The sequence below is a fragment of the Benincasa hispida genome, chromosome 11 (assembly GCF_027475165.1).
Source record: "Benincasa hispida cultivar pf3 chromosome 11, pf3_genome.v1.1, whole genome shotgun sequence".
NCBI lineage: Eukaryota > Viridiplantae > Streptophyta > Magnoliopsida > Cucurbitales > Cucurbitaceae > Benincasa > Benincasa hispida.
In genome coordinates this window covers 45,422,584-45,442,697 of record NC_143488.1, presented here as the reverse complement: position 1 = coordinate 45,442,697, position 20,114 = coordinate 45,422,584, and positions in this window count along the sequence as shown.

The window sequence follows — 20,114 nt, the reverse complement described above, 5'->3', positions numbered from 1 at the left end:
GGATTATGAAATGTAAAATTTGTTGGTTTAAAATTTGGAAAGGAGGATGGTTTATGTAAAGCTAGAAAAATTTTTAGAAACCACCATTAATTTGGACCATTGAATTTTGGAAAAGAAAAATCAATGGTGGAGATTTTAAACTAAACTAGTCGTTAGATACAAACAAAATATAATATTAAATTCCTTTTCTTTTGAAATTCATTTTCTTTTTAAAATTAATCCAAAAAATAAAAAAGCTTACCATGTGTCAAAAACTAGCCATTAGACACAAACATAAAATAATATTAAATTCATTTTTCTTTTAATTCATTTTTTTTAAAATTCATTCTTTTTAAAGTCAAACCAAAAATAAAAAACATACCATGTGTAAAAAACTAGTAGTTAGACACAAACATAAAATAGTATTAAATTTATTTTCCTTTTAAATTTCTTTTAAATTTCAATTTTTTTTAATTTTAAATCAATCCAAAAATCAAAAGTTCATCATTAATTCCTTAATGATCCACCATTCAACCAATATGCTGCCACATGTCTACATGCAATGTTATGCCACGTCATCCACCACAATATTTTCTCTATAGATTTGTTTCGGTCATATCGTCTTCGTTTTAACTCCGATTTGAGTGATTCAAGAGGTGTTAGAATCGTTGTTCTGAGCTCTACGCTATAGATATATTAAAACACTAAGATTTTCAGTAATTAAAAATTGAGTTTGTTATCATCAAAACATTGATTAATTAATTAATTAAAATTAATTAATTTGAGATTAAGGGTCAAAAAGCTAACAATCTCCTCCTTTTTGATGATGACAAACCATTCAAGAAAAACGGCTTGAAATACATGTAAATCATATGTAGCACATAATAAAATTCAACATATCACCATAAAGGTCATTCTTGAAATTTACTCAAAAAAATAAATTCTCCTCCTAATTAATACAATCAAAATCATAACAAATTTATAGTATATTTTTCTTAAACTTCCCCCCCTTTGGAATAATCAAAAAGAATAATTAAGAAAAATTTAGAACTACATAAATGTTTCCCTTAAAAACATGAACATAAATTTAGCACAACTCCCCCTAAGAATATTAACACATGCTTTCCATATCTCCCCCTAACAAAATGCCTTCTAAAAGATTTAACAAGTAAAATTATAAAATCAAGAGGCATCACAACGAATAATATCGAGTTCAAGCCTATTTTTGCAAAAGTTTTCTTCATTCAAAGGCTTGGTAAAAAATATCCACTAATTGATTATTAGAGCCTACAAATTCAAGAGTAATATTATCATTTTGTACATGCTCCTAATAAAGTGATGCCTAATATCAATATGCTTAGTCTTAGAATGATGTATAGGACTTTTAGTCAAATTAATAGCACTAGTATTATCACAAAATATAGGCACATTATCAAACTTTAATCCAAAATCACAAAGAGTTTGTTTCATCTAAAGAATTTGAGCACAACAACTAGCAACTGCAATATATTCTGCTTTGGTAGTGGATAAGGCAACCGAATTTTGCTTTTTTCTAAACCAAGAAACTAAGGAACTGCCAAGAAATTGACAAGTCCCACTAGTACTCTTACGGTCAAGTAAACTACCCACAAAATCTGCATCAGAATATCCTACCAAATTAAATTCAACATTTCTATGATATCATAAGCCTAAATCAATAGTACCAAGCAAATATCTAAAAAAAAAAATTTAACGGCATGTAAATGTGATTCCTTAGGACAAGATTGAAATCTAGCACAAAGACATACACTAAACATAATATCGGGTCTACTAGCGGTTAAATAAAGTAAAGATCCAATCATACCTCTATAAGTTTTTATATCCACACATTTACCTTTTTCATCCTTGTCAAGCTTAGTGGATGTGCTCATAGGAGTTTTTGCAATTTTACCTTTATTGAATTTGAACCTTTTGAACAAATCCCTTGTGTATTTTTCTTGACTTATGAAAATACCATCCTTGAATTGTTTGATTTGGAGTCCAAGGAAGAAGCTAAGTTCTCCCATCATACTCATTTCAAATTCACTATGCATACACTTAGAAAATTCTTCACACAAAGATGGATTAGTAGAACCAAAAATAATATCATCCACATATATTTGTACTAAAAACATATCATTTTCTTTAGTCTTAATAAAAAGAGTAGTATCAATTTTACCCATTTTAAATCCATTCTCAAGTAAGAAATTACTAAGTCTATCATACCAAGCTCTTGGAGCTTGTTTTAAGCCATAAAGAGCCTTTTTCAACTTATAGACATTATTAGGAAAATCAAAACTTTCAAACCCCGGAGGTTGTTCTACATAAACTTCCTCCATGATATAACCATTTAAAAATGCACTTTTCACATCCATTTGATACAAAATGAAATTCTTATAAGAAGCAAAAGCAAGCAACATTCTAATAGCTTCTAATCTAGCAACGGGTGCAAAAGTTTCTTCATAATCTATTCCTTCCTCTTGACAATAACCTTGAGCTACAAGTCTAGCTTTATTTCTAATGATATTTCCATTTTCATCCATTTTATTTCTAAAGACCCATTTAGTTCCAATTATAGAAGCATGAGAGGGCCTAGGGACTAACTCTCAAACTTTATTCCTTTCAAATTGATTTAATTCTTCTTGCATAGCTAAAATCCAAAATTCATCATTTTCGGCATTTTTAAAACTTTTTGGTTCAATTTGAGAAACAAAAGAAAGATTATTAAACATATTAAGAGAGGAACGAGTTTTCACACTTTGTTTGGGATCACCAAGAATTAATTCTTTGGGATGGGAAAGAGCATACCTCCACTCTTTAGGCATGGATGAAGAACCAAATTCGTTCTTTTCGATTAAGCTCACCTCTTGCTTACTTGAAACAATTTCCTTGCCTTTGTCCCTAACAAGTAAATCTCCAAAATTTCCTTCTAAAATATCAGTATAAATAGGCTCATTAGAAATAACATTGCAAGATTCATCAAATACTACATGCATAGATTCCTCAATTACTAAAGTTCTTTTATTGAAAACTCTGTAAGCTTTACTAGTAGAGGAATAGCCAAGGAAAATACCAACATCCGTCTTAGAATCGAATTTTTCAAGTTTTTCTTTATTATTCAAAATAAAACATTTACAACCAAAAACTTTGAAATACCGGAATTTTGTTGTGCCAAAGTTCATAAGGAGTTTTATCCAAAGAAGGTCTAATTAAAACTCTATTTAAAACATAACAAGCAGTGTTAACGGCTTCCGCCCAAAAGTATGTAGGTAAACCATATTCATGCAACATTGATCTAGAAAATTCTTGCAAAGTACGATTTTTCCTTTCAACTACACCGTTTTGTTGAGGAGTTCTTGGAGTGGAGAAATAATGAGAAAAGTCATTTTCTTCACAAAAAGTTTCAAAAGCATTGCTATCAAATTCTCCTCCATGATCACTCCTAATTTTAGAAATCAAAAAACCTTTTTCATTTTGAACTCTTTTTGCAAAACTAGAAAAGCTTTTAAAAGCATCATCCTTATGTTTTAGCATCAAAACCCAAGTAAATCTTGAAAAATCATCAACTATCACAAAGGCATAATAGTTCCCTCCAAAACTAGCAATTTTAGAAGGGCCAAATAAGTCCATGTGTAATAGTTGAAGGGGTTTAGTTGTAGAGATTATATTTTTAAATTTGAAAGAGGACTTAGTTTGCTTACCCATTTGACAAGCATCACAAACTTTATCTTTTTCAAATTTAAATTTGGGAAGACCTCTAACCAAAGAATTCTTGGAAATATTTGAAATTAAGTGCATGCTAGCATGTCCTAGTCTTCTATGTCATAACCAAGAATCATTATGCAAAGCCGATAAACATTTATCATTAATAGGACAATCATTCAAATCAATAGTATAAACATTTTCATCTCTAATTCCAACAAATATAACTTTTCTATCACTAGCATTTTCAATGATGCAATTCTTTTTATCAAATACAACTCTAAAGCCTTTATCACACAATTGACTAATACTAAGTAAATCATGCTTCAAACCATCAACTAAAAGTATATTTTCAATTAAAATAGAAGATTCATTACCTATACTACCTTTACCAATTATTTTACCTTTCTTGTTGTCACCAAAGGTTACAAGACCTCCATCCTTTTTGGAGAGAGAGACAAACTTGGATGGGTCTCCCGTCATGTGCCTCGAGCAACCACTATCCAAGTACCACTTATTTTTCTTAAAGGCTTTCAAACAAACCTACAAACACAAATGTTCAAGTTTGATTCTTTGGTACCCACACTTGTTTGGGTCCTAGATGGTTAGCATTGACAAACTTGGGAATCCATGAAGGCATTGGATTTAGACAAGTAACAAGAATAAGTTGTATGTCCAAACTTGCCACATGAGAAACAAACAACATTATGCAAAGTTTATCTCTTATAACAAATTTATGCACTCTACTTTTCTTGGAGAAATTATTCCTTGGAGCATTGTGAAACTTTGCCCTTTGAGAAAAATTTCTTCTTGGAGAAGTAGTATGAGCATATTTCAATTTAAAACACTTAGGTCTAATATGGCCTTCAACACCACAATAATGACATATAGGCACAAAGTTAGATTTAACATGCTTAGACACAACCTTAGGCATATTAAGCTTAGGCATATTATGAGATGCTTTAACAAAGATAGTTTTAGAACTTGAAGGAGTAGAACATTCATCAATATAGCCTAAACCTCTTTTATCACCAAAAGGCTTGCCTACTTCAATTATCTTGTCTAATCTTTGAGCACCTATTGTCAACTTTTTAATAGATTCTTTAGCCTTATCAGTTCTTGCAAAGCACTAAATTCATTTTCTTTGAGTAATTTAATCAAATTATCTTTTTCACAACTATCATGCTCAAGAAATTTAACTTTGTTAAGCAAGGCATTTTTCTCATCACAATCAAAAGCATGATTGTCACAAGAGATATTCATTTCATCAATATGCATAGCATCATGCTCATTCTCTTTTAAACAAGCAATTTCTTCAAGTAAAGACTTATTTTTACTAGATAAAATATTGTATTTCTTTTTAAGCACAACATACTTAGAACTAAGTTTTTCTAAATCATTTTGCATATTTTCAAAAGCTTCGAACAATTCGTTACAAGAAAGAGGTTCTAGAGTTACCTCATCATTTTGTTCATCCTCTTTGTCACTATGAGCCATGAAGCAAAAATTGGTCACTTCTTCATTATCACTCCCACTTTCGCTTTCATCACTATCATCCCAAGTAGCTTTAATTGCTTTCTTCTTGGATTTCTTGGATGATTTGAGAAAAGGACAATCGGTTCTAATATGACCTGGCTTCTTGCATTCATAGCATATTACCTCATCCTTTTTGCTCTTTTCACCTTTTGACTCTTTTTGGTTGGAGAGATGCTTCTTGAATTGCTTCTTTCTCTTGATGAAGTTCTTATACTTATGTGAAAGATAGGCAACATCATCTTCATCAAGGTCATCTTCATCTTGGGAGTCAACTTCTAAAGAGATGGTCTTTAAAGCTATACTCTTTTCTTTCTTTTTCTTCTCGTCCTCCATGTTTTTCTTGATCTTTATCTCATGCGTCAACAACGAGCCCATGAGTTCATCAATGGAGAGAGATTTGAGATCCTTTGCCTCTTGAATGGCGGTGACTTTTAGGCTCCCATTGTTTAGGCAAAGACCACAATAGCTTCTTTATCTTCTCAAGATTTGAGTACTTTTTCCCAAGTCCTTCTAAAGCATTGACAATGTTAGTAAATCTAATAAACATATCGGAAATAGCTTCATTTTCATCAATTTCAAACATTTCGTATTAATGAACTAACTTGTCAATCTTTGTTTCTTTTACTTGACTAGTTCCTTCATGAGTAATTTCTAATTTATCCTATATCTCTTTAGCGGTTTTGCAAATAGACACTCTATTATACTCAACTTCATTCAAAGCACAAAATAAGTAATTAATAGCTTTAGCATTTAAAGAGCATGCTTTCTTTTCATTTATTGACCATTCTTCCTTAGGTTTTATAGTGCTAACACCATCAACATCTTTTGTTGGAATTTTAAAACCTTCCTCAACAATTTCCCATAAATCATAATCAATAGAAAGTAAGAAAAATCTCATTCTATTTTTCCAATAACTATAATTAGTACCATTAAAGAAAGGAGACTTGTAATAGATTGACTATCGGTAAAAAGGATAAAACCTAAAGTTGCCATAGCTCAAAAACAATTAAGTTTATCAAAAAATAAATATTTTAAGAAGAGCAACCCGCTCTGATACCAATTGTTGGATCGATATGGTAACTCTAGAGGGGGTGAAAAGAGTTTAATTAAACTTTTTTTCTAAATTAACCTAATTAAACTAATTAATACACTTTTTATAAATAATAAGAAAAATTCAATTTATGCAACAAATAAGATGACAAAAATGTGATAATTTAATTTTATCAAATTTTAGCAAATAAATAAGAACAAACTAAAACATACAATAAATTACTTAAATTAATTGCAAAAATAAAAAAGGAAAGAGTTAGAGAAGAAGACACCGTAATTTTTATAGTGGTTCGGTCAAACTCGACCTACTCCACTCCCCAAGCGCCCCTTGGGAATTTGAATAAAATCTTTCCGACTCTTTCCATGGATTAGAGCCCAACCGTTACACCACCGCTCCTTTTACGGGTTCAAGAGCAAACCCGATCCTTTCCACGGTTTAGGATCAAACCGTTACAAATGTTGGAATTTTTGAAGAATACAATACAATTCTCACTAGAGTGGATTTACAAATTTAAGCACTCAACAAGTTTATCCTCATAATACAATAACACTCTCTCAAGAATAAGATGAAAAGAAAAAAAAATTGGGAACTTAGAGAGAGCAACAATGGAACTTTTGAGTTTTGGAGGATTATGAAATGTAAAATTTGTTGGTTTAAAATTTGGAGAGGAATTTGGTTTATATAGAGATGGAAAAATTTTTAGAAACCACAATTAATTTGGACCATTGGATTTTGGAAAAGAAAAATCAATGGTGGAGATTTTAAACTAAACTAGTCGTTAGATACAAACAAAATATAATATTAAATTTCTTTTCTTTTGAAATTCATTTTCTTTTTAAAATTAATCCAAAAAAATAAAAAAAAAATATCATGTGTCAAAAACTAGCCATTAGACACAAATATAAACTAATATTAAATTCATTTTTCTTTTAATTCATTCTCTTTAAAGTCAATTCAAAAATAAAAAAAACATACCATGTGTAAAAAACTAGATGTTAGACACAAATATAAAATAATATTAAATTTATTTTCCTCTTAAATTTCTTTTTAATTTCAATTTTTTATTTTAAATCAATCCAAAAATCAAAAGTTCATCATATGTTAATCTCTTAATGATCCACCATTCAACCAATATGCTGCCACATGTCTACATGCAAATTGTCTGGTTATGCCACGTCATCCACCACGGTATTTTCTCTATAGACTTGTTTCGGTCATATCGTCTTCGTTTTAGCTCCGATTTGAGTGATTCAAGAGGTGTTGAAATCGTTATTCCAAGCTCTACGCTATGGACATATTAAAACACTAAGATTTTCAGTAATTAAAAATTGAGTTTGTTATCATCAAAATATTGATTAATTGATTATTAATTTGAGATTAAGGGCCAAAAAACCAACATGAGGAGCTGGGAACATAACTTCACGAGATAGAATTCACTCCTTCTAGACTTTAGGGAACGTAGACAGAGTTTTCCCTTAAGTGCTGACTCCAGGATGGACTTGAGCAATGAGCCTTCACCCTCTTCCTTGCCCGAGAGGGACTTTATTTATGTTTGGACCATAAACAAAATTATTTATTAGAAGATCAATGGTACAAGAAGTAACTATAAGGGTAAAACGATAATTTTACCCAACTGTAATTAAGAATAATTTGTGAAGGTTACAAAATATGGTTAATTCAATAGATACATAAATATACTGCAGTTCATAAAAGTGCAATTATGGGTCTTTAGTGAAGTGTCTCATAGTTAATGAATGATGACTAACTTAATTAAAGAGTTTAATTAATTAATCATGAACCATTGGAGTTTATGTAAGTCCATTAGGTCCCTCTGGTAGCTCACAAATAGATTCATTCCAGTTAGTTATCAGTTTAGCTATCTACCGTGTGTGTAGATAAAAGTTGAGACCAGACACGTTCAAAGTGGAGGTTTGAATGTAACCTCGTATCTATGATATGCTTGTTTTTATGAGTTGAGTTAGACTTTAGAAGTTGTTTACCACTCACTGAGCTTTGTGAAGCTCATTCTGTTATTTCATGTTTTCTCCCCAGGTAGCGGAAGGTGAGAAGTTCCAGGGTGTTGCTAAGGTCAAGATCTGCCATATGCCATAGTTACACTTCCGGAGGGTTTTACAGTTATTGTTGTAAACTTTGTAGCTAAGTCTTGGAGTTGTATAAATGTTACATTGTTGTAATAAATGAGCCTACTTAATCAGTTTTTTTTTTTTTTTTGCCTCCTTGACTTAATCAGCTGGTTGTTGAATTTGTTCATTGGTATCAGAGTTATTTTCACAAGAGTTATCAGGCAATAAATGTCAACAAAAGGGTTGATAAATATTGTAGTCATGTCTTTTTTAGGCTCAGAGAGTAGTCTGGGGCGGGGTCTGACATCCTTCACCCACTTACTAGGAACTACTTCCTCCATTCACCTTGATATTGACCCATACAAACACTTTTCGAATGAAGGTCACTCCCAGGTGACACGAAGCGTCATATGAATCTCACGGTGTGAACTTTCTAGACGTGGGAATTGAAATTAATATATCATATATTTGATTTTACATTAAACAACTTCCCCTCATTCACCTTGATATTGATTTATGCAAACACTTTCCAAATGGAATTCACTCCCAGGGTGACACGAAACGTCGCATGAATCACATGGTATGAAACTCTTAGGACGTGTGAATCAAAATCGAAATATCAGTTTTGTTTTTGTTGTGAATAACTTCCCCTATTCACCATAATTTCGATTCATGTACTCACTTTCCAAATGGAGGTCACTCTCAAGGTGACACGAAGCGAAACATGGATCGAGATTGTGTACTCTTATGGACACAAGAGCTAAAAATGAAATATCGTATATGTTACTAATCTCTCACTGAAACATTCTAAATTCCCACTGAAGTGTTCTAATAACATGTCATATATGCTACTAAACTCCCACTAAAGTGTCCTAACATTTATTTGGGTATAAGTTTACTCAGGTTTGTTCCTACTAACTAAACAACCTAAGTCTATATTTTTATCAAAGTATAATGTTTATATTTGGATAACCTACAATATCTAGGTGATAAACCAGTTTTAAAACCTCATACCGCTCACGTATTGCTCATAAAACTGGTTAACAACGCTTTACCCTGAGTAGGAGGTATTCCGTAGACCGTCAACTTAAATACCCCAGCCTTAGATAGGATTATATACTGGTTGAGTTTGTAACCATATTTACAAGATGTCGACCTATTTTAACTATTAAAACAGGTGATTAACCTACGTGAGCATGCAACTTATCTTTTTTATGTATTTTAAATGTCTAATCCAATTTTATAACAACTTACAAAATTTTAGACATGCAAAGCATCCATAACATATATTAAAGGCATTCAACATTTAATGTAACATTTATATTAAAACATTTGTAACCCTATACATGCATACTATGTATTATAACATTTTATAACATACTTTCAATGCATGAAACATGCTTCCTAAGGTGGGATTTTAAATCTACATGGCATACTTTATGCACATACAAGATTTATTTAATTATAACATACATCACATGTATAAATAATTAAACATAAACTGATTTTTTTTTTTTTTGGCATTTTTAAGCAAGCAAATACCTAAATATTATAAAAACCAGCAAAAATTGGCTTCATAACACTTCTGGATTGCTTGAACCATCTTGAACTAGACCTCCAATGCTCAAAACTGTGCTGAACCGGGCAAAGAACCATCAAGTACCATTAAGCATCTAGTATGCCTTCAAGCACTATCACGTATTGAGTATTTCATTAAATACCAGCGAGTATGAGCATTGAGTACCATCGAGTATGGTATCACTCATCGAGTATTTCACGAAATACCATCAAGTATAAACATCGAGTACCATCAAGTATGGCATCGTTCATCGAGTTTTTCATAAAATACCATCGAGTTGCTCATCGAGTAAGGGATCGTGCATTGAGATTTTGAGCATCAGGTATCGAGTTTTGAGTAGATGCTGAAAATCTTGTTCCTACTACTCGACCTACTTCACTTCTTTCTTCAATTACAACCTAATTGCAACTCTAATGACTCCATACAAATTACAGACATTAAACACACATTAAAGCTCATCAAACAAAAGTCAATTACAAGAATTACAACATAATTGAAGAGAAAAGAATGCCAAAACTCAAAGAAACCATATCAGTTCATCATTTTCATACGTCTTATGAAACAACACACACCAAGCGAAAGTTAAACTGAATTGAATGCTTAAATGATGCTCTGATACCAATTGTTGGATTGAGGAAGCAAGTAGTGAAAGTAAAACAGGATCATTAAGCATTATAATTCATTAATTTTGGCTCTAAACTAAGCATGTTCGTACAGTAAAAATAGAGTTTCAACACTAACCTTTGAAGTACATTTTATTCAAGATCTTTAGCTGCAATCTTCTTGATTTGTTCGTGAACCACCACTAGGACTTCCCTACTATCCTCTTGGTGCCTTGGATTGAGTTGTGGGACTCAAAATAAGCTTGGATTAAGGGAATAAGGAGAGAAGGTTTCTGGTTTTTCACAGTGTGAAGAACACTTCTTCAGCACAAAATCTCAGCTTTAGCAACGATTGCACACCTCCACTTCTACTCAAAATTCCAGCTTTATATTGCATGACTTTCATACAGCTAACAACCTTGCATGAATCACAACTCATGCTTGAATAATTGAGCTCAAGAAGAATGGAATTGTGTGTGCGTTTTTGAAATTTGAAAGCCCATTTTCAAATTTGCTTTGTAAATTCTTTTTAATATTGATTTTAAAAAATAATTTAATTTATAAATTGAAATTTTATTAATTTTACAAAATTAATTCAATAATTAATTTTCTAATAAAATCACTAAATTAATTAAACAATTTAATTTTATTAATTTAATATCAAATATTAAATTAATTTGTCACCAATTCCATTACCACAAATTTTTATTCATGAATTTAATATTTAAATCATATTTAAATGTTAATCGATTCTTCAATTATGTTTAATTCCAATATTAAATGTGTAATCATATAACATATAATTACTAATTCCCTTAATTTTAATTTGAACGTTTCAAATCAACTTATCATGCTACTCTAAGGCTAATCCATTTGTGAGCTAGTAGGGGGACCTATAGATCATAGGCTCCAACGATCCAAGATTAATTGGCTAAACTTTTTACATCGAATTAACTCTCATTCATTAACTACTGAGTCATTCCATTAAAGCTACTAAAGCTTGTAGTTGCACTCCCTTTACTGTAGATATATTGTGTCCACTCGATATAACCATGTTTAGTAAATTAACCCTTCACAGGTTGTTCGTAATAACGGCTGGGTCAAAAAGTTGTTTTATTCCCGAAATTACCTCTTGTTTCTTAAGTCCCACTGATTCTCTAATGAATAATTGGTTTGTGATCTGATCATGAAACCGAGTCCCTCTCGGGGCAATGAGAGGGTGGGGCCCCTTGTTCAATATCCAGAGTTAGTATTTAAGGGAACAACCTCTCTACTATCCTTGAAAGCGTGTAGAAGTGAATTCCATCTTGCACCCTATGTCCCCAGCTATCTACCCAGTCTTACCCTTGAAATGGAAGGCTTATTGAGCTGGTGCTGTTGAGCCAATCCTCACCTATTCAAATCTAAGGATAATCCTGAATAAACAGAAGTTCATAGTTAGCTCAGGATTCAGGTTAAGTTACCTAGGTCATTGTTGTGAAACAGTTAGTCTTAAATCGTAAACAACGTTATAAGGTAAGAGTGACTTATTTTGTGGTCCAATCTCGTGCAAACTCATTGCACAGGACGCCCCCACTCCTCATGTCATAACATGTACGAATTAGGATCACTTTGTTTGTAACACTTTACAACTCTTTGTAACAACTATAGTGTGGGCCACATCCAATAGTGTTACCAGAATAAGGCACCCATCCTTATTCATATATTATAGATCATTTTGACTATTTACTCGAATTTGATATATTTTTATGTCTCCACATAAAGTTCAAGTACTCATGTAATAGTCATGGATCTTTTAGTTGATTGGATTTATTTCTAAAATGAAATAAGAAATTCATAAATTCAATAACAACTTATTGAATTTTCAGAATAAGTTTAATGTTTACAAACCACGCATTTTAGGATATAAAACTCAACATATGGGTTGCCACCAGTCTTCCTCATCAATTAAGCAGACTGATATCACTTTCATTTCTTCACATACGGTCTCGATTGGGGTTATAACCCACCTTCGACAAAGTGATATACTAAGAAACACATCATCTAGAACCATCAAGGTAATAGCCAAGTTTGCCAAAGCGTCCATCTTATTATTTTCTGTCCTTGAGACGTGCTCCAGTGTCATGCTTTCGAATTTCTCCATCAACTGTTTAGCATAAATGAAGTAAGGTTTCAAGTCATCATGCTTCACATCGTACTAGAGTCAGAGCTGATTGATGATCAACTTCGAGTTACCAAAAATCTCTATGTATGCCATTCCAATCTCCAAAGTAGGGCGATTATCAAGGCTTGGTATTCGACAACATTGTTCGAGCACAACTTAAAAAGCGCAAAGCTATAAGGCAGCATGTGTTTCTTTGGTGAAATGAGGGCGATGCCTTCCCCCGCACCACTTCTTCGGGTCACACTATCGAAGAACATAATCCAAGGCCCTATGATTTATGTGAAGAGAACTTCGTCATCGAGCAACTTTTCACTTAACTTCCAATCTGATGGAATTGGGTGATCTACCAAGAAGTCAACCAACGTTTTGTAGGAGTATATCAGCATGCAGCAGAAGCAACAAGGATCAATAAGCATTCTAATTCATCAATTTTGGCTATAAATGAAACATGCTCATAAAATACAAAGTGGGTTTCATGACATACCTTTGAAGAACACCTTGAATCACGATTCTCAACTGCAAATCTTCTCCAAATCTCATTGTGAACCACCTCACGATCTTCCCTACTATTCTCTTGGAGCTTTAGATTGAGTTGTGTGACTCAAAATAAGCTTGAATGAACGGAATTTAGAGAAAAACTCACTGCTACACCCACTTGAAGAACTCCTTCTTCAAGTTAAATTTTTCTGTAAAAATTCAACTGATGCTTTCCTCAATTCCACTTCCATCTTCTCTGACCAACACCCCAGAACAGTGAATTTTTAATAGTAGTGGTCGGCCGGCAGAAAGCTCACTAAGCTTCGCTTCCCAGATATTTCCAGATCGCGAGACATAATGTTCTTTGCGACACTGGAACAAATAGGAAGGGCCGTTGCACAAAATGTACTTCTAATTTACTTATCCCCCTCGGTAAAGTTGCTTCACTAGTCACCTGATACAAGGTAGTCGAAGTCCCCACCTCTTCATTCTCACAGGCGTTCGTGATATCCTCAATCGCTTGCAGGCATTTATGCAAAGAAGAAAGCTGCATGAGATGCAGCTCATGCTTGGAAGATTGAATCAAGAAATGGTGGGAAAATGAGTGAGCTACTTGTTTGTTAGTGGAGAAATCTCATATTTCCTTTTTGTGTTTTTCCAATCTTTTTCAATTACAATTTGATTTCAAAAATTGAAAAAACTTTATTAATTTTATAAAATTAATTTAATAAATTAATTTTCTAACAAAATTAATAATTAATTAAACAATTTAATTAATTTCTAATTAATTTAATATCAAATATTAAATTAATTTTACATAAATTCCACCTTCATGAATTTAATATTTAAACATATTTAAATATTAATTAAATTCTCCAATTCCATTTAATTCCAAAATTAAACGCGTAATTATATCTCATAGAATTACTAATTCCCTTAATTTTAATTTGAACATTTCAAATTAACTTATCACGCTACTCTAAAGCTAATCCATTTACGAGCTAGTAGGGGGACCTTGTGGACATACAAATCATGGGTTCCAACGATCCGAGATTAATTGACTAAACTTTTTACACCGAATTAACCCTCATTCATTAACTACTGGGTTACTTTACTAAAGCTTGTAGTTGCACTCCTCCTACTGTAGATATATTGTGTCCACTTGATATAATCATGATTAGTAAGTTAACCCTTCACAGGTTGTTCGCAATAACGGCTGGGTCAAAAAGATGTTTTATTCCCAAAATTACCTCTTGTTCCTTAAGTTTCACTGATCCTCTAATGAACATTTGATTTGTGATCCGATTAACAAACTGAGTCCTTTTCGGGCCAATGAAAGGGTGGGGCTCCTTGTTCAAGACCTAGAGTAAGCACTTAAGGGAACAACCTCTCTACTATCTATCTGATCTTACCCCTGAAATGGAGGTTTATTGAGTCGGCGCTGTTGAGTCAACCCTCACCTATGCAAATCTAAGGATAATTCTGAATAAACAAGAGTTCATAGTTAGTTCAGGATTAAGGTCAAGTTACATAGGTTATCGCTTTGAAATAGTTAGTCTTAAACAGTAAACAACGTTATAAAGTAAGAGTGACTTATTTCGTGGTCCGATCTTATACAAACCCATTGTACAGAACGTCCCCACTCCTCATGTCATAACATGTACGAATTAGGATCACATGTCTGTAGCACTTTACAACTCTTTTTAATAACTACAGAGTGGGCCACATCCAATAGTGTTACCAGAATAAGGCAACCAACCTCATTCATATACTATAGTTCATTTTGACTGTTTACTCGAACCTGATCCTCCTTTGTGTCTCCACATATAGTTCAAGTACTCATGTAATAGTCATGGATTTTTTAAGTTTATTGGATTTATTTCTTAAAACGAAATAAGCAATACATATTTTCAATAACAACTTATGGAATTTTCGGAATAAGTTTTATTGTTTACAAACCACAAGTTTTAGGACATAAAACCCAATATGTTTGTCCTTTAATCACCTTTTCTGGCACATAAACAATATCGTATTGCTGAAGCATGATTTTCCATTTAGTCAAACGTCCTAAGATGATTGGCCTAGATAGAACATACTTGATAGGGTCGGCTTTCGCAATTAAACGAACTATAAAGACCTGTATGCAGTGTCTCAGCTTTTCAATAGCGAATAAGAGTGCAAGGCACGTTTTCTCAATAAGAGAATAATTGATTTTAACTCCATTTAAAGTCCTGCTTAGGTAGTAGAGGGCCTACTCTTTTTCCTTCTCTCTCTCTCGTGCCAATGGTGCCCCCCAACGATCTTTCTTGTGCAACAATGTATAATATCAACAACTTGCATGCCATAGAAGCACCTAGGATAGGAGGACCAAACAAGTACCTCTTTATGCTGTTGAAAGCATTCTGGCATGCCTCGGCCCATTCGACTTCTCCTTTTCTCACAGTCTTTGAAAAGTTTGACATCGATCAGCCAAGTTGGAAATAAACCTCCGGATGTAAGCCAGATGCCCCTGAAGACTTCTTAGCTCATGTAAATTCTTTGGCCTTGACATATTCTGAATGGCATCGATCTTGGATTGATCTACCTCGATCCCTCGATGCCTTACAACAGACCCAAGAAATTTTCCTGAGGTTACACTGCACGTGCATTTGAGAGGGTTCATCCTCAACTGGTATTTTTGTAGGTGATCAAACACGACTTTCAGATCCTCCAAATGATCTTCTCATTTATTGGACTTGACTACGAGATCATCCACATAACATTATACGTGTTTGTGCAACATGTCGTCAAACACCTTTTACATGGCGCGTTGGTAAGTAGCGCCAATATTCTTCAATCCGAAGGGCATTACCTTATAGCAATATTCCTTTTGGGGTTTGAGAGGCTATCATTTCCTCATCAGCAAGAGCCATTCGTATTTGGTTATACCCAGACGACCCATCCATAAAGGATAGAGCTTCATGTCCTGTTGTCGCATCAACCATGATCTCTGTGATGGACAATGGAAAATAATCTTTTGAACATGCACTGTTTAAATCACGAAAGTCCACGCAAACAAAAAGTTTTCTGTTCTTTTTTCTAACCAGGACAATGTTAGTTATCCACGTTGGGTATTTGACTTCACGGATAAACCTTTCTTCAATCAACTTATCGACTTCAGCTTTGATATGGGGAATAAGTTCTGGTTGAAAGCATCGTTGAGCTTGCTTAACAGGTCGACACCCTTGTTTGATTGCAAGATGGTGGACTTCTACCTTCGGATCGAGCCTCGACATTTCTTTGTATGACCAAGTGAACACTCCTTGTATTCAATGAGCAAACTCATATATTTTCCTTCTTTCTCTTCAGAGAGAGATGCACTGATGAAAGTCGGGCACAATTCCTCCATTGTGCCCAGATTTATTTCTTTGAGTTCATCCACCATGGACTGGCCATCATCCTCCAGACCTAGTGAAGCATCTTCTACTTCCTCTTCGCCCATATCATCTTCGAATTCTTCGGTGATGGTAATGTGGTTACATGAAGTTTTATCTTCCTCCTACTTCAAGCTTCCATTTTGAGAGTTGGTGAAGACAACGTCGCACCTCTTCACCTTCAGTGAACCTTCGCTTGTGTTTCGAGTGATGAAGGTCTTTCTCTTCATTCATGAAAGCATAGTACTACGAATGTCTTTGTTGCTTCCTTCCTCACAAGATGATTTCTTGCCTGATGACCTTTCAGTATCCTTATAGCTGGGGCGTCGTCAAATTGACGCATGAGGTATTAGCTCCCTCTTTCTTATGGCTATATTGGGGACATCAATGTGAGTTTCTCCCTTTCCATTTATCTCACTGGATACATGTTTGTTGAAGTGATCTTCAACATCTTCTTGCTTAAAGTGATAAAAAAGGTCGCACGAGGGTTTTCCTTTACTTTTCTTTGAGATCACACCTAATCTCTCGAAGGTTGATGGTTGCGCCAACATTGGAGACTGACAGACGATCTTCTCTTCTCCTTCATCAGGAAAAGTCAATCTTCAAAAGGCTGACCGTTGGGTAGATCCGGGGGTTATGCATAGACTTTCTCTCTTTTCTTTTGTCATGCTCAATCTTTCAAAGACCAAAGCGCGCGCGACAGACGGTCTGATATGGTCGAAGGCTGAGGTTCTTTTATCCTTGCCCTCCTTTTCTCCTGCATCATCGACTTCTTCTGTAGTTATATGATTGCTATCAACTACCTTTTCCTTTACCCTTCTAGTTATGTGAACTGGATCTGATGATTTATATCCAAGCCCTTTCCTCGACGTGGGTATAGCGTGCCCCTCTTGCAAAAGCTTCTTCTGGGTCGAAGAAAGCTCAGGTCACTCATAAATCTTCAGGGTGTTAAAATCAGTGTGAGTTGTAAAGTCATAACCCACCTTCGTCAGCAGTTTGTAAGCTTTAGGGTCGAATCAGTCTTCTGTTCACTTTTCGGGCAGATTTAGCTTTGTCAAGTCCCCTATTGGTTTGTGGATTTCCTATACTTTGTTATCGACATGAGTGGTGTAACGAAACTCTCCTTTAAGATTTTAATATCGTCTACCTACAAACCTTTTGAGCATTCCGTAAAAGGTGACTCACCCTTCTTGCATCTCGACAAAGAGACATAGTGCAAAATCGAAAGACTTGGAGTCTTTTCATCCTTCAAAATAGGCATCTCTCTAATGCTGGTGGATGTCTCATTTCCTCTTAAGTTGGAGGCTCGTGCCTTGTTGCTCGTTTCTTTCCCTGCATCTACTTGTGACTTTGAGCTAGTTCACTTGCTTCCCTTATTAGCAAAGCCTCTGCGAGCATTGCCTCACCAACACTCTCACTCTTCAAATAAAACTTCGCATCCTCGAAGTGAGATTCAACTTTTGAAAATGGATTAGAGTCTGCTTCAACTTTCTTAATCCCATCATGATATAACTTGAAACATTGATGCAGCGTCGAGGTTATCACACCATTTTGTGAATCCAAGGACGCCTCAGTAGCAACTTATAAGTGGCCTTCAAATCTATAACATGAAACAACGCGTAAGCCTTCAAGTCACCAATGAGGAGTTCTAAGTGTATGATGTCTATCGCCCTTTGGCTGCCTTGGTTGAAACCTTGAATAACCAACTTGCTATTCGATAATTCTTCCATGAGGATGCCCAATTGTTTTATAGTCATTTTAGGCATTATATTGACAATTGATCAATTGTCGATGAGAATTTAACCAACTCTCTATCCTCGAATGTGTCTCGAGAAGTACAAAGGCCTATTATGCAACTTTGATCCCAATAGTAGATCTTCATCTAAGAAACCTATGGACATACAACACGAGGCATACGCGTGCGCTGTAGAGGTCGGTACACCAGATGTGTTGGATTCTATCAGTGCATCGATGATAGGTGTCCTGGTTGCTTGAGAGAGTGACAATAAGTCATCTATGTTGAACGATGGTAAGTCTTTTGATCCTTCTGTCATCTTCGATGAACCTAGAAAGGTATCCTCTTCCTTTGTCATGCTAACACCGTGACATACAACAACCTCTGGCATTTTTCTCAAATCGCCGCCATAGAAGCTTTTCGGAAGGAAATCTGCTAATGTCACCTGTCGCCTGGGTTGAGGAAAGTCTTCCTCCTCTTCCTCAACAAGCTTGGGCTTCCGAGCCTTCTTTTTTCCCTTATTTTTCTAAGGCTTGCTCCCTCTTCTGTAACTCGATAGGAACACGACTCTTTTTGGGTAGGACTCAACTTTCTTTTCTTTCGGTGCATTACAAGAATCCAGCCTTCGTCATCGTTAGTATCAATATGTTCTTCTCTGTTTTAAAAATTTGCGACTTGGATCTCTTGCTGAAACCGTACAATCATAGGTTTGAGGGTCCCAAACTGGACCAAGCTCTCTCTTTCATCATAACATTTAATCGATGTCGGAGTGCTTGGAGTTACTGCCACCATGACGTGATTTGTTTGAGCAACCTCATCCAAGTCTAGCTCAAGCTTCCTATCTCGAGCTAACCTTAGGATCAACTTTTTTAGCACGAAGCATTTTTCGATCGTGTGGCTAACGACCCTGTGATACTTGCAGTAGTTAGGATCATCTACCTTTCTTGCTTGTTTCGGTCGTTTACATTCTGTTAGACGGATAAGTTGCTTTTCTAGCAGTTTCTCAAGCATATTTGTGACATCGGAGTCAAAAGATGGATAGACTTTTTCCTGCCTTTCCTTCAAAGTTAGGCGATGTCTTTCGCCTCAATCGTCTTTCTTTTAAATATTTTTCTCCTTCCCTTTCGAAAAAAACTTCAACGAGGTCGCATTAACGACCATTGACTTCTTCACGGTGCCTTTCATGATCTTCTCAGTGTTCTTTATCTCTTTCATATCCTTCTTCATCTCAGGGATCAGGAAACCCTTTGTTCCTCTATTGACGATGCTCAACTCCATATCATGGGTGCGAGTCACCAATTCTTCAAACGTACGAGATTTTATTCCCTACAGCATATAGAGAAGTCCCTAGTGCATACCTTGGGTGCACATTTCTACAGCAGACAGTTCGTGAGTTGATCTTTGCAATCCAGACTCAAAGCTCTCCATCGGTTAATGTAGTCGATGACTAGCTCTCATTTCGTTGCTTGGTGTTTGTTAGCTTCATCATGCTGATAGTGCATCTGGTGCTGTAGAAACGGTTCAACAATTCCCTCTCAAGCTACTCTCAACTGTCGATTGCCTCAGGCTCTAAGTCAGTGTACCAGTTGAAAACGTTTCCTTTGAGGGTTCTGACAAACTGCTTGACTAGCAGATCTCCTCTAGTTCTCGCATTCTTACATGTCTCCACAAAGTGGGTAAAGTGTTACTTCAGGTTGCCATTTTCGTCGAATTGCTGAAACTTTGGGGGTTGGTACCTAACAGGCATTCTCAAGCTGTCAATTATCTGGGTGTA